This window comes from Pseudorca crassidens, chromosome 10 (assembly GCF_039906515.1).
Source record: "Pseudorca crassidens isolate mPseCra1 chromosome 10, mPseCra1.hap1, whole genome shotgun sequence".
Taxonomy (NCBI): Eukaryota; Metazoa; Chordata; class Mammalia; order Artiodactyla; family Delphinidae; genus Pseudorca; species Pseudorca crassidens.
Genome location: NC_090305.1, coordinates 444,376 through 458,731, shown reverse-complemented (window position 1 = coordinate 458,731; position 14,356 = coordinate 444,376). Strand labels below are relative to the sequence as shown.

At 46.5% G+C, this 14,356-nt stretch overlaps 1 protein-coding gene and 1 long non-coding RNA gene across 8 annotated transcripts in view; one reads left to right on the top strand and one right to left on the bottom strand.

Moving 5' to 3' along the window:
* Positions 1 to 13,739, bottom strand: part of LOC137231474 (uncharacterized) — a 49,172-nt gene extending 35,433 nt beyond the window's left edge. For all 3 annotated transcript variants that reach the window (XR_010946562.1, XR_010946563.1, XR_010946564.1), the window contains exon 1: positions 13,256 to 13,739. This is a non-coding gene — a long non-coding RNA (uncharacterized lncRNA). The remainder of the gene's footprint in view (positions 1 to 13,255) is intronic.
* EXOC2 (exocyst complex component 2) overlaps positions 12,564 to 14,356 on the top strand; it is a 156,274-nt gene continuing 154,481 nt past the window's right edge. For 3 of the 5 annotated variants that reach the window (XM_067751836.1, XM_067751840.1, XM_067751839.1), the window contains exon 1: positions 12,565 to 13,006. The gene's annotated coding sequence lies outside the window, so the exon portion shown is untranslated. Of the gene's footprint in view, positions 13,007 to 14,356 lie in introns of all 5 variants that reach the window. The other 2 variants (XM_067751838.1, XM_067751837.1) reach the window with 2 other exon arrangements.

Below are 14,356 nucleotides of genomic sequence, written 5' to 3'. Positions count from 1 at the left end.
TGGATTTGCAGGATGGCGTGTATAAATTGTGACTAAACATAAACCATCAGAAATGCCTGTTTTTTTCAGGAAACTAAAGAGACAAGTTGACTTTCCCCCTAAAAAGAAAAAAAACAACAACATGGTGATGGGCTCAGTTACCACAAAAAATGAAAGATAAATAGAAGGTAACATTCAAAACTATTTGGTAAAATTCAGCAATTCACTGTCCATGTCTAAATCTTCATAAGATGCACTGGCTCGAATTTTCTGTTGGATTCATGCATGTCAGAAAGCTTCACAGCAGCACTGGAGTCGTGTACAAATCACATCCTGGTTTGCATGGGCATTTCTCTTTAGCAATATGAAGGCTAACAGTGGAACTTTTAATTTTATCAAGATGTTATCCCATGTTATTCTAATAATCTACCACTGCTGTAAGTTTTGTATTGCTTAATATTTAAAGAGGAATCTATTTCGATGAAGTTGTGTAAAAACACAATTTTGGCAAAAATTGAATTTATACACATGGCTTAGAGAGTTTACACCTTAAAACTGCCTTTCGATTTCATCCTGAATGTGTGCATCTTTCATTTCTGAAATAACAGTATATATAGAGTGAATTTTTAATATCTGATACATTTTGCATGAAATATTTTAAAAGAAAACTTTAGAATGGTTGAAAATATATGCACATGTTAAATAAACTTATTTACCAAAGACAATTACTTTAATAAAACTCCCTGAAAAAGTGCCAGTTGAGGGGCAAATACATTTCCAATTTCGTGTCTTAAATAGGGCTGAGTCTAGGTCATTTTCTTAATCTTGAGAGCTACCTTCCCTTGGTCTGTATGCATTTCTGCCATTGGTGTAATTGACGGGCACACTAACTGTACATCAGTTCACCTCAGAATGGGACATTGATGAGACCTTTTCATGGAGCAAAGTTGCCACGCTATGATCTGAAAGTAAAATGTTCAAAAACGTCTGAACTAGTTTGGGCAGATGATTTGGGAAATAAAGAAATTTCATCTGTTCATTTTAATCAAACAATTAATAATATTAAGTTGCTATTCTGAGTTACTTTTTAAAAATTGGAAATAGTGCTAAATTGCCAAAGAATAAATGACAATGGCACATATCTTCCCATAAAAATAAGTACTAAAGGTATCTGGCTTCTCAGGTGAACAAACTTATTAAAGCTTCACTATAATTCATGAATAGGATTTCTCTTCCACACACGTTTTGTCTTAAAATTAAGGGTGTTAAAGAGGAGAACAAAATCTGTTGGACTATGTAAATATTGCTGAAGTACTGATTTTGAACATACAGATGTGAGCTGAATAACATAATTATAGTTTTTCATGTGCTACTGATTATGTATTTGAAACTCACTCTATAAGAAATGCTGTGCATGTAATAATGGTAACACTTCATGTTTACATAGGTCTTCATAAACTTCAAAAGTATTTTTCAACACATGTAATTGAGGTTCATAATAATTCTTTGAGGCTCACTTGCTTAAAAAGCACATTAAATTTTGTGTTTTAAGAAAAGGTATTAAAGGAAAGTAAGTGTATGTTTATTAAAAACATAGACATAGTCGTAGAACCAAGCATGAAAAACACAAAAATTTTACAGTTTAAATAAAGAAGATACTTGGCCTTGGATGGCCGTGTCAAATGTTTGCTCCAGTGCAGCTCTTCTGACCTTCTGAACAGCTTAGAAAACAAGCTAGCAGAACTTCACTAGCTTGGTAAATTCAAATATATTTTATGTAGTATTTTTCCTTTCATTTCACTGACTTTAATAAAACGATAAAAGGAAATATTGCATTATTCACACTCACATCATTTTTTCCAGCAGTGGGCCTCTTCTTATGTCTGTCTTGTTATGTTAAATTACACCTTAGGAAAATATATGCCACCTGAGATGCAGTCCATTAGGAGACTTGCCGTTTGTAGTTGAGTCAGAACAGATATGGGGAAAGATATACTTGCACAAAGTGTCAAAAATAAAAATTACATATTTCTAATATTTCCCAGTATCATTTCCACTTTGCTGGAATTAACAGTACATTTTAGTATGGCTGATGATTTCTTCCCTAGATGTGAAATAGCAAAATATTTTTTAAAAGAAACGTACGTCACAGAACAAACAAGAACCAAACCGCTTCTGGTGACCAGCCCTTCCCTGCGTCTGGCGGAGCTGCCGCTCCCTTAGGTCGGGATGTAGGATGACTCCAGAGTAGCGTAGACATAATTCACAGCCGGATTTAGGAATTGCCCAACAGAAATTAATTCCTAAAATGTCGAAACTACTCCTAATAAAACCGCCAAGTCTGGGCTGGAGGATTATTTCCATGACAGGGGCGGGCCGTTACCTGCAGGGGAACAGGCTGCTGCGGGGACTGCACAGAACAGAAAACCGAAAGCCTGAGTACGAACATCTTCTCATCTGTGCTTTCTCTGGAAACTTAACGACTTGGACAGCAAATGAGGTACATGGACAGTGTTGGAGAACAGACTCGTTGGATCTATGTATCGGTTTTCTGCATCTGACATCCAACTGTATACAACTGACAACTTACCTGATTTGGATTAGTTTATCCAAAGCACAGGCAAAATAAACCAGGTCCTGATTTCTTCTTCTTGAGAAAATAAGCTGGTTCTTCTGCACACTTTCTTGTAATAGAGGCAAAAAGCGGTGCATAACTAAGAGAACAAGGCACCTAACAGACTTCCAGGCCAAGGATCTGCCAGTGTAGACCGTCCACTCCCTTCAAGTCGGGGAGTGGAGCCCAGACCCTCCCAAACACGATTCTCCAGTTACACGGCCTCAGACAATCTCAAGAGCCATTGAAAGCAAAGCACAGTTTACAACCTTCCTGTGATGAGGAGGCCAGCCGCAAAAGAGAAGTGTGTCAATCGGAGAATGTTTTAAACATTAGAATGCTGCTGTCAGCATTCCTTTCACAGAGAATTCTGCCGAAGGCCTCAATTTACAGAAAAGATGAAAGAGCTGCGAGGAAAACAAGTATTTGAACTGTGACTGAGGGACAGGATGAGGCAGGTGGGCTGAAGCGGGTTAGGACAAGCGGAGTCTGAACATCAGAAGCCTGCAGCCCCCGTGGTGGCCCCCCGGTCCTCACACCCGCCGTCCGTGGGACTGCGACCCCCAGGGGCCACCCTCACCCCTGCAGCCCTTCCCAGCGGCTGATACCTCCAAGCTCGGTTTAAGTTTTCATTCGTTTCTTAGAGGGTGTGGGTGCGTGTGCATGTGTGCGTGCACGTATGCGTGGGTGTGTGCGGCGGGCAGTGACCCACGGTGCACACCGCCGGCCTAAGCTCAGCAAGCCCCTGGCCTACCTGCCAGGTGAGTCTTTGCCCGCAGACGAGGTGGGGCCCCTGCGCAGGGCACAGCCCTGCCCTTGGGTTGGCTGCCTCCACCCGCCACCTCCCGTGGCTTTTATAAGGTGAAAGCCGAAGCATCAGTAAGTCCGTGCAGTCACTTGCTACTCTTCCTTCCACTTCTCTCAGAGGCATTTGTTCTGTTGGGAAGTGGAAATGGAAGGAGGGAAGGGAGGGGGATGGCAGGAGAGAAGGGGCCCTGGTCTGTGCGCTCGCGTCCCCGTCCCCTCCTACTCAGTTCTCCCCCAGGCACCATGACTTGTCAGCTGAGGGGCCTCGCCTGCCTGCGGCTGCCTCTTCTGGTTTTCTAACCATTTTTCTCTTCACTATGAAAGTGTGATTTTCAGTAATAAAAAGCCACAGGATATAATCAACCCCTGTGAATCTAAGACAAATTATTTATGCAAAAGGGATAAGAAGTTGACACCTGCTGCTACCGTCTCTGGCAGGTACAAGTGCTTGCTTCAGTCTTCTGGACCAGTGGCCACCACCTCCTGCCCCCCAGGGTGCGGTGCCCCCTGGACTGGCCGTGAGGCTCTCCATATGATTATGTTCACGATGGCCTGAAAAGAACTCCAAAACTGGATGGAGATGTTTACACCTCAGACTCCCACAGATTTTGTACATGAAAGAAGGTTTTTGTCTCTAAGTGTTTCTCAGCGACTGCAGACTACTATTAATTGTAAATATTGTTAGCAATATTAATTTTATTATAACTATTACAGATATGCTGAAAAGATAAGTCAGCCTAAATTCATATACCAGAGTTGCTAACATTTTTAATTTTTTCACCTTTAAATAAGCTGCTTGCTTAGTCTTCTTAGAAGTGCAGTTCATTAAGTGCTTCTACAATGAGAACTATTCTGATTCCCTCTTTAAAAAATGTAAGGTCTCTCAAGTTTGTAAAAGTTAATCTGCGGTTGCTGTTGATATGCTAAGACAACATGAAATCTCATTGGATGAAGGAGAAAGCTTTGATTCCATAAAAGAGCTACCTGCATCCTCTAATTATATTTTATAAGCAAGGTCAGTATTCTAAGTTAGTTATTTAGGTTCATTAAACGTCATGAAATATATAACATTTATGGTAATTTAAAAATGTTTAACATGCAGTTATTAGATTCCTAATAAGGATGGGCACATACTTTCAAAGTGCATTTGATTTGTTATTGTCCTTTTACAAAGAAAAAGGTGGTGATAATGTGTATTTAATTGTATTCTCGTATGAAGCTTACAAATGGCCTATATTTCTGTATCTCCGAGATCACAATAATGTGAATGTGTGTGCATATAATGTGAATTATAACATATAGACTTCTTCCTACACGAATAAGTTCACATTAAAAAATTCAAAGATTAATAGTGTACAGGTCGCTCACTTTTAAAGCAGTGTTTATCTGGGCTAGCATTGTAACAAGATTAGTTGTGTCAATAGCCTTGTACCTGGGATTATTTCCACCCCTAACTCTGCTTACATAATTGTGTTAACTCAAACCTAACCAATACCCCAGTCCTTTACATGGTTCTGCTCAAAACTTGCTGGTTTAAATATGTTAGAGTGGGGCTTCCCTGGTGGTGCAGTGGTTGAGAGTCCGCCTGCCGATGCAGGGGACACGGGTTCGTGCCCCGGTCCGGGAAGATCTCACATGCCGCGGAGCGGCTGGGCCCGTGAGCCACGGCCGCTGAGCCTGTGCGTCCGGAGCCTGTGCTCCGCAATGGGAGAGGCCACGACAATGAGAGGCCCGCGTACCGCAAAAATAAATAAATATGTTAGAGTATGCTTGAAAAACAAGCAGGAAAGACAGATTCTTCAGAATTCTAGCTCTTATTTGTTAAAATCTTCCCCCCAAAGATTCTCTCAGACAATGAATTTGCTTCAGCCCTAATTGTAAATATTTATGAAACAAGACCTGCATGCAAAAAATAAAAAGACAAAACAGGATGTTTTATTTATCATCATCACCTTCCACAGTCCAAAATATGTTGTTCTTATTTTACTTTTGGAAAATAAATATTGCGAACAAATAATTAGAATGTCTTTAATGGCAGATAAGCTTAATTTATAGAAACAGAGAGAGGACGTGTAGGGAAAGAGCAATGCCCAGACCATGAGGCACTGTGTCTCTACTTGTTGATCTGCAAAGCAAGCTCGGATTCCTGCAAAATGCATGTACAGAGGACCTCTCTGAATTAGTGGCTAGATGATTAGTTTTGTGCAGAAAACAAACCTTTTTTTGAAAGTGCCTGTTAGAATTCAACTGCCTCTAGCACCAGTTAAACAGATATCTTAGACATTAAAAAATTACTACCAGCTCTATTGAGGTAGACTTGAATACAAAAATTGCACATATTTCATGTATACAATTTGGTGAGTCTGGAAGTTACACATCTTGAAAGGAAAGAATTACGGTGTGTAAACCAAGAAAGGAAAGCAATGTGAAAATTCTGTAAGTATAGGAAATCAACTAAAAATGCAAAAAGCTTGCCTCTCTGTTTGATGTGGGAAGCTGCCTGGTCTTGTTCAGGAAGAACATTCTCAATTCTCTGAGAATTAATTTAACTCTTATTTCTCTTAAAGCATGCCAAAACCCATGGGTCGGAGGCGGCCAGGGCTGTACAGCAATGCATTGCTTCTCCTTTATTTGGACGATGCTCTACTTTACACTACAGTTTCTGGTCTGAAATTATATTTACTAGAAAAATTGCTGCCACATTTAGAGTCAGTGGTTAGCAGCATGTTTATGCAAAAACTATTAAACTGGATGGTGTTTAATTTTTTTCCTGGCTATTAACCCATGTTGTGTCTTGTCACACCATGGCTGGTCGCTCTTCCATTAGACAGTGGAAGAGAACTGGCGCTTCAGAGCAAGCCAGCACTGTAACCAAGGAAAATATGGTCTGTAAATTCTGGTTCAAAACTGATTTTCATAAAGAATGAAAACCTCCTTCTAAATGTGTTCTGACAAATACAAGCTTACAAAGAGAAGGCCAGTTCACAGCAGTGACAATGACATTTAAACACATCCGGAACACAAATGGCACAAAAGGGCTAACAGCAGTCACTGAAGTTTTCTTCCACAATTTGAAATCAGCAAGCAGAGCATATAAATTTCTGGGATAAAATTATAATTACAGCATTAGAGAGAGAGTCTCCACTAGTTCTCAAACAAAGCTTTGTTAGGGAGCCTCAAAAGTCTACAGTTCGAAAAGCTGTTGTTTATTGGAAAGAAAGCATATGCGCACAGGCGGAAATCCGCCATTCATACCTGTGCATTCGAGGGTCTCTGTTAGCGGGATGGATACGCCGCATGATAAAGCACAATGATGCAAATCAGCACAGCCTCACACATCTGGGCTCTGAAAAAATGTGGCCAAGCGTGGAGGGAATTACTTTATGGAAAAGTAGGAATTCAATAAAAACACAACGTTGAAAATCAACCCACATGTTTACATTGTATTGTTTTCCTCTTCATTGCTTTACTTCACAGCTAACCTCCTACAGTTTGACTTTCCACTCCAGCTCCACTCCAGTGCCACCGCCAGGGACAAAGAGGCAAAGATACTAGTTCACGGGGGCTGGGGGCTGTGGAGGTGTGGACGCGATTCAGGACAGGGGGCAAAAGTTACAGAAACAGAAAAGGATCAGCAATCTGCTTCAAGTTCAGAGAAGGCAACCAAGAAGTTCTGTTTTAAAATGGATTGCATTATAGGTGACAAATTCAAAGAACAAAAAGATCCCTTTAATTGAATACCAAGAAAAATTAGTGTGACCTGCTACCACTGGCATATAGTTATTCCGAAAATCCCCACTAACAGCCCCACCTGTCTTGCCCTATGCACAGAGGAAGGCCCAAATTCACTGCAGAACAGTCGCTTGCTGGAAAACAGAGCCATGAGTTCAGGGCTTACAGGGGCTTTACGGTGGCTCCTACCCACCACCTTATTTCAAAAATGAGATCACCGGACCTCTCAAGGGGTCAAAGAATGCACCTGATCAGGGTCCATATAAGGTTGGTCCAGAATGTGGGTTTCTGGACTCTCAGTGTAATCTCTCTCTATATCTATCTATCTACCTACCTACCTATACATCCACCCATCCATCTATCCATCTATCAATCTATTTACCTATCACCTATCTATCTATCTATGTGTATTTAAACCAACAGCAGTATAGTCAACTCTTGATTTTTCAGGGACCATTGATATTTGTTTATTTTTAGTATGTCACTGCTCAAACTCCACCAGGAGCACAAAAATAAGTTCTTACTCAAATCAATTGGCTATACTTTGTTATCACTTCTTTTTTTTTCAAATTCAGGTACTTATTCAGGACCTGCATAGGTTTAAAAAAAAAACCACATACAGTAAAGTAAACAAATCATAAATGAAAAACTGGATGAACTGTCACAAAGTGAACACACCTGTATTATCACACAGGTTAAAAAGTAAATTCAATTATTGCCAGCACCCCAAAGTCTCCTTTTTGTCCAGTCCCAGTCTCATCTCCACCCCTACATTACTGTTTGCCCATATAATTGAAATCATACAGCATTTATTCTTTTGTGTCTGTCTTCTTTTGTGCAGTATCATCTGTGAGTAGATCTTCATTGCTCTGCTGTACTTCATGACATAAATATGCCACTATTTATGTGTTTATTTTCACTGTGGACAGGCGTTTCACACACACCGATGTGAATGTCCTCTTACACATCTTTTGTGCCAGTATAGACACAGTTCTCTTTGGTAGATGGCTGGGGACAGAACTGTATGTTATCACTTTTGTTATAAGGGTCCAGTCAGAAAGGAAAAAGGTTCAGACTGTTGTCTAAAGTGTGGGCTGGATATTTTCTTTGGCTTTTAATTTTCTGTGTACTCCTTGTCCCTCTGTACCACGGAAAGTGTATAGGGAGCTCTGCCTTCCTGGGGGATGGCCCGGGATACTGGGCGGTGGGAGAGTACCAGCAGCTGCTGGCAGCGGAGCTCACAGGGGGCGGGGGGCAGGACCAACCTCCGGGATGCACAGGCCTGAGAGCTGGGACACGGGTGTGGTGAGCAGGTCCTGCACACTGACGCTTGCTGTTGCTGTCGGGAACACATTCACTACCCCAAGCTGGGTATAGCTTAGTTCACAATGTAGGCGAAATCTACTGAAAACAGAGGGTGAGAAAACTGCCTTCAGGGAGTTTAAAATCTTTTATCAGCTTGGTGGGAAACCAAGGAGTTAGTCGAGCAATGAAAGGACTCATAAGTATCGTGTCACATTAGAATAAAAAAGAATGAGATTTGAGGCCAGGCAGATTACACGTATTCAAGGCATTCCTAAAACTCCTGGGAAGCGGGAAGCCTTCATAAAGAAGTGTCCAGAGGACTGAAATCCTACGCAACAGCCGAGAGGCCGACAACATGTCTCCCTGCCTAAGTAGAGCCGGAGCTGGCGACATCTGCCTTTACAGCAGGGCACAAAGAGCAGCAGGCCAAGGCAGCCGGCTGCGCCGAGCCCCCGTGCGTTAGGACAAGCATCGCGTCAGTGGAGTAAACTGGGAACATGGTACCATTTTCTACGGCTACTGATAAATGCAAAGCACATAGGACCTTAAAGTGGAAAGTCGGAAAAGACAAAACACACACACTCAAAAATCCAAGACAAACAAAAAAGCTCCCAACCCCCTAATGCTGCCTAGCAATTTAAAACAAATTAATGCTACCTTTCATTCAGCGGTAAGTCCTTCATTTAGAACATAAAGAGGTCTAAATTCCTAGTCACAGAACCTCAGCAGCAGCAGGGCCTAGCAGGGCAGGGAGGCCTCACTCCAACCCTGTTCCCTCTCTCCAGGTGCCACACCTCTCATGTCTCTGGCAGCCAGTGACTGTCCTCAATCTGTCCTCTTCCAGACCACCTACAGACAGCCGGGAGAGACCCCGGAATAAACACAGCTGCGTCTTTGTGCTGGTGGCAGCAACGGGCTAACGCTGTGGAAACACGGCATCCTTGCGCAGACCCAGCTTTATTTACAGGGTGCTTAACAAAATATGCAAAGAGAAGGTAAGCAGAAAAACACAAGGGCTCTGCTTTGCTGTAGAATTGGAGACATTTATTCTGAGGCCTTTGCAGATACAGCGCTTTGAAGCTGACAAGAAACACAGCTGCTGAAGTCCACACAAAGGCATCTGCTAGGAGTACAGGGTAGCCAGATTCCTCAACCAACAGGCCCAATCTGAGAATTGCTAAAACAACGTCATAACTGTCACAACCTTGGAGGATTTCAAATTGTCCTTGTGATCTTAAATCATAAAAGACTCCAGCAAAGAATGACAAAGCTGGGTGGTATTCGATGAAACCTCTCAGCAATTCATACATTGTCAAGATGGACACAGTAAACTGGGCTCACGTTTGCCTCTAAGTGACCATAAAGCACGTTCTGAAATTGACTGCTAGAAACAGCCATCTCCCCCAACTCTGCCACTATCATGATGTATCGTTATGATTGTTAACTTTTCGTTTTCCACTCAACACTGACTTAGGTTGTGGTTAGTGCTATTACTGAGTGGCTGGCCTGATGTATTGAATACCTGCTGTGTAAGGCCCTGTGGTATCTACAATGGAGACAGGAATTTGCCATCAAGGGGCTTTGTTAAGCTGTGCGTTAACACATCAAACCATCGTCAGTCTTTGGTCAAAAGGATCACTAGATATGGCAAAATATAGTTGTTTCGAGGATTAGAATCTGTACTAACTATGGTCCATTCCAGACTGATATACCATGTAGCATGAAACACTTCAGGTGTTCACTTAATGTAAAAAACATCTACAGAATGGGGAGCTGTGCCATCACAGTGTTTGCTAAGACTGAAACCAAAGGAATTCCATGTTTCAAAGTGATTTTTTCCTCTCTAGGACAAACGAAATCTGATGCAGAATTGCAAACACAAGCTCTACAGTGATATTTCATTGCCTCAGCAGCTACAGCAATTTTGGGTTTAATGATTTAATTTCCGGCCAGCTTCTGCACGTATTACACTAACATTTGCCAGCTGGCTTCAGAATGTGGACCAGAAGTTTAAGAAAAAAGAAACACTACCAGTAATTTTTATATTAGCAAAAGACTCTCTTTCTTCTTCTAGTGTTTCTGTCTCAGGGATACAGTATTATTTATCACTTTTTTGATCCAGGAAAGACCTGTGAGTCCTCAAGAGTCATTCATACCAGCTTAATGGCAGGATCGCCTGACTTGGGAAACGATGCATCGCCGAGAGCAAAGGAGAGACGAGAAACAGGTTCAGTTTCACTGTGAGGCAGGGTACCACTGCCGACCTGTGCTTCAGGCCACTGACTCGTGCTTCCTGTGTTTAAAGTGAATGATCCTGGGAAAGCTGAGGTACTGCACACGGAAGCACTCCTTCCGAGGTAAAGGGGAGAAAAACGAAGTCACGCCAAGTCCCACAACTGCGAACGTTTGTCCAAAATGTTACCTTCTTTTTCTCAGGATGTATTTCTCTAATATAGGTGTGCAATTCAACACGTAAAGGTATTCAAATTATAATAAAAATAGGCTGCTTATTTTTCTGTGATAACGCCTGTCTTGGCTGGACTCCCCCGGAAGCTGACCCTGCGATATGGTTTCCAGGCTCGAATTTAACTTGGGAGGTGATACCAGGAAACATCAGGAGGGGATGGGGAAGCCAGGTGGGAAAGGGGAGGAAGCAAGTGGAGGTGTGGGTGAAGGTGGTCCTGAGGGTACTGGGGCCCAGCCTCGAGGGCAGCTCTGGGCACGCTGCATACCGTGCCTCCCAGCTGCCCCGGGAGCTCCACACCAACTCCTCGCCCGTCTTTGGCTGAAGCCTGCTTCCGGGCCAGGAAACTCTCCAGTGCTTCCAGCCTACCACGTGTCCAGGAAGAAAGACCCAAGGCACAGCGGCAGGTACCAGAGAGCAGAGGGGCAGCAGAGGGGGTACGGGTGGGCTCTGGTGGGCACTGCTACACCCTGTTGTGTTCACCTGGTCCTGTCACTGGTGCCTCATGGAGTTACACCCGCACCAGGAGTGCTGATAGGCTGAGCTGTGGGCTCCTGCTGCAGTTAGTCCTGGGGCCACAGAGGTTCTCAGCATCTTCCTCCTTTATCACTCGTTCCGGATGTCCCTCACTCTCCAGCAGCACTTCTGCTGGCCTAGGTTGCCTGCTTGATGATGTTGCTTGTTTCGTCCCTGTGGGGTCTGAGCCCCTGGTTGCCATACCCCTGTCAGGCCAGGGGTGCTGCGTTATCCATTTGCTGCTATCACCAGGCACGGAAAAGATGCTCAGCGAGTGCCCTGAGTCCAGAAGTAATCCTCCCTGCCCCTATTTCCTACTGATCATAAAGGTCATTTTTTTTTTTTTTTTGGTCGCCTGTATGAGGAGCCCAGGGGAGGAGAGGTCTTTAGATTGAGTGGAACCTTGTGTCCCCTGGAGGTGCATCCTTCCCTGCCGCAGGAGCCAGGGCTCTACTGGGGACGCAGCACCGTACGCTGGTATGAGGTTCACAATACACCTTGCATCCCATAGCACAGCATCCCACCCCCGCAAAAAGTTATCCCCGGCCAGAGCTACAGTTGTGCCCCTGAGGCCGTTCTAATGTTCTACGAGGGTGGCACCTTCTGGGTGTGTGAAGTAGGGCAGACCCAGTGCATCTTGCGGTACTGGCCCCTCTGTCATACCTCTTTCACTCTCAAACGGGTCCCTGTCCCAGGTGATATCACGGGAAGCCCCCTGATGATAAATCAGACACAGTGAGCAACTGCACAGTGATGACTACCAGAGCCCTGCAGGCAGGGAGGACTAACCCGAACCCGGATCTGCATCTGGGTCTGAGAAAATCCGCTTGCCACCCAGTGGCTGCCTGGCCTCCGGGAGGGAAGGCCCCGTTCCCCGGCTGGACCTCGGCCTCCGCGTCCGGAAGGGCGGACGCAGCGCGCAGTTCCATAGCCGTCACCACGGATACACACTCCCAGGCCCCGGAGCAAACAGGCCGGCCCGTCGGCTGGAGTAACCCGCACAGGCGAGCTGAGAGGAGGGGCGGGGAAGCAGAAGCGCAGCCAGCCCTCAGCCCTGGTACACACAACGCGCGACTCCTTCCGCACTAAACCGAGTGGCCGGAAGAGCGCGTTCTCTTCCGTCCCGCAGCGCTCGGGGCTGCGCGTCACTTCCGGCCGGCCCGCGGCGGCCGCTCCCTGTCAGGCAGCCGGTTCCTCCTGGCCGGGCCCGGGTGGGCCGCCTTTCTATGTCGGAGGCCGGCTCCCGGCAGCGCCCGCCCACCGAACCCGAGCACTGTCCACGCTCAGGGGTCCCGGCCGCGAGCACCATGGCATTCCGGCCTGCGCGTCGCCTGCCGCCCAGACGCGGAGGTTCAGCCTGAGGCTCCTGAGGAACCGGGGTCGCGGACGGGTGCTCCGCTCCCATCCGTCTCCCAACTCCCGCCCCCACCCCGCCCCTGGGGCTCGGCCGTCGGGCGCTCGACGCTCGACTGCGCGGCGGATCGACGCCCTCGGCGCTCCGGTGGCGGAAGTGAGGGCGTTGGCGGCGGGGCGGCAGCGGCCAGGGAGCCCTTGGTCGAGCGCGGGGCCCTGTCCGTGCGGGCCTGCAGGTAGGTGTGTGGGGGGGTGAGGCCTTGGCTGAGGCCGGCCGGGGCCGCCGTCAGCCCCGCGCCGCCCTGCAGCCGCGACCGTGCGGAGGGACCCTGCGCGGGTCCCGGAGCCCCGCCCCCTCCCCGCCGTCCGGGGCCCCTGCTGGGGACTCGGAGCCCCGCCCCGGCTCCCGGCGTGCGCCTTCGGAGCGCCGAGCCGCGGGGGCGGGTGGCCGCTGGCCTCAGCTGCTCCCTGGAGCGCCTGCTTACCTGTCCCATCGTAGGGTTGCGGGGTTCACTGGCGGGGAGCGAAGTCAAGAGGCCGGTGTTGCTTGTTCTCCTCGGTCGCGTCACTGGAGAGCTGCGCCGAGCGTTTACTAGCGCCCGTCGCCTTGCCTCCGGATCGATTGCGTTATCCCCACTTGACGGCCGGCTAGACGGAGCTCATCGTGGCGGGGCGCCTAGCCGTCAGTCTCAGCGCGGGCTGCCTGGCGGCCGCGCCCCAACGCCGGCGCTCCCCCAGTGAAGCCGGGGCGTGCTCAGGCGGGCGGGAAACCGCGCGCAGGCGCTTCTCCTCCGAGAGCGAGTCTGAGAAACGTGTGCCTTTCTTTTCATTTTTTTTTTCTTTTAATGAATCTGAGTAAACTTGCAAGGAAAGCTTTAACAAAGTGTTTTAGAACGCTTAAGTAAGTCACCTGGATGCGCTGTATTGAAAAGCTCCTTCTCGCTGAGGGTGTGCGCACCGCTCGTCGAATGCCTGACGATGCTCTGCTTACGTTCTGGGCAGGCTTGGTGTAACGACAGGAACTGACAGCCGGAAGCTTCCCGGGGAGCCTGTGTGTCCAACGTGGTGGATCCACAGGGGTGATGGAAAGAGGGCGATGCGTGCTTGGTACTTAGATGCTCTCTTCTGTCTGGTTCAGTAGAAGTCTAGTAGTTTTAAACAGAGGGCCCCCCAGCGCAACTTGGACCAATTCTTGGAAGTTTCAGAAAATGATTTTTTCTTCTTGTCAGGCATTTAATTTCCCGAGCTGAATATCGTGTTGAAAGTTACCTCTCTAAAAGACGGTTTACCAGCATGCTAAGTCGAATTTTCATTCATCCCACAAATACTGGAGAGCCCGTGCTGTGTGACTCTAATGGGAAGGGGGACTAGTACTTAAAATTTTTGCACAGGCAGCCTTTTAATAAAGCACTGCGGCCAGTTTCCAGTGCTGGGCCCGGCAACCTGAGGCCATGTAGGAAATGCTGGTTGTACAGTTAGCCTCTGCATTACTGTTCACCCGTTCTCCACCTTACTCCTGTCGTCTCGCCAGGGTTCCTAGTTCAGCGCCTGCCACAGAGGAGAGCTTACATGTTTTCCGAGTGCGT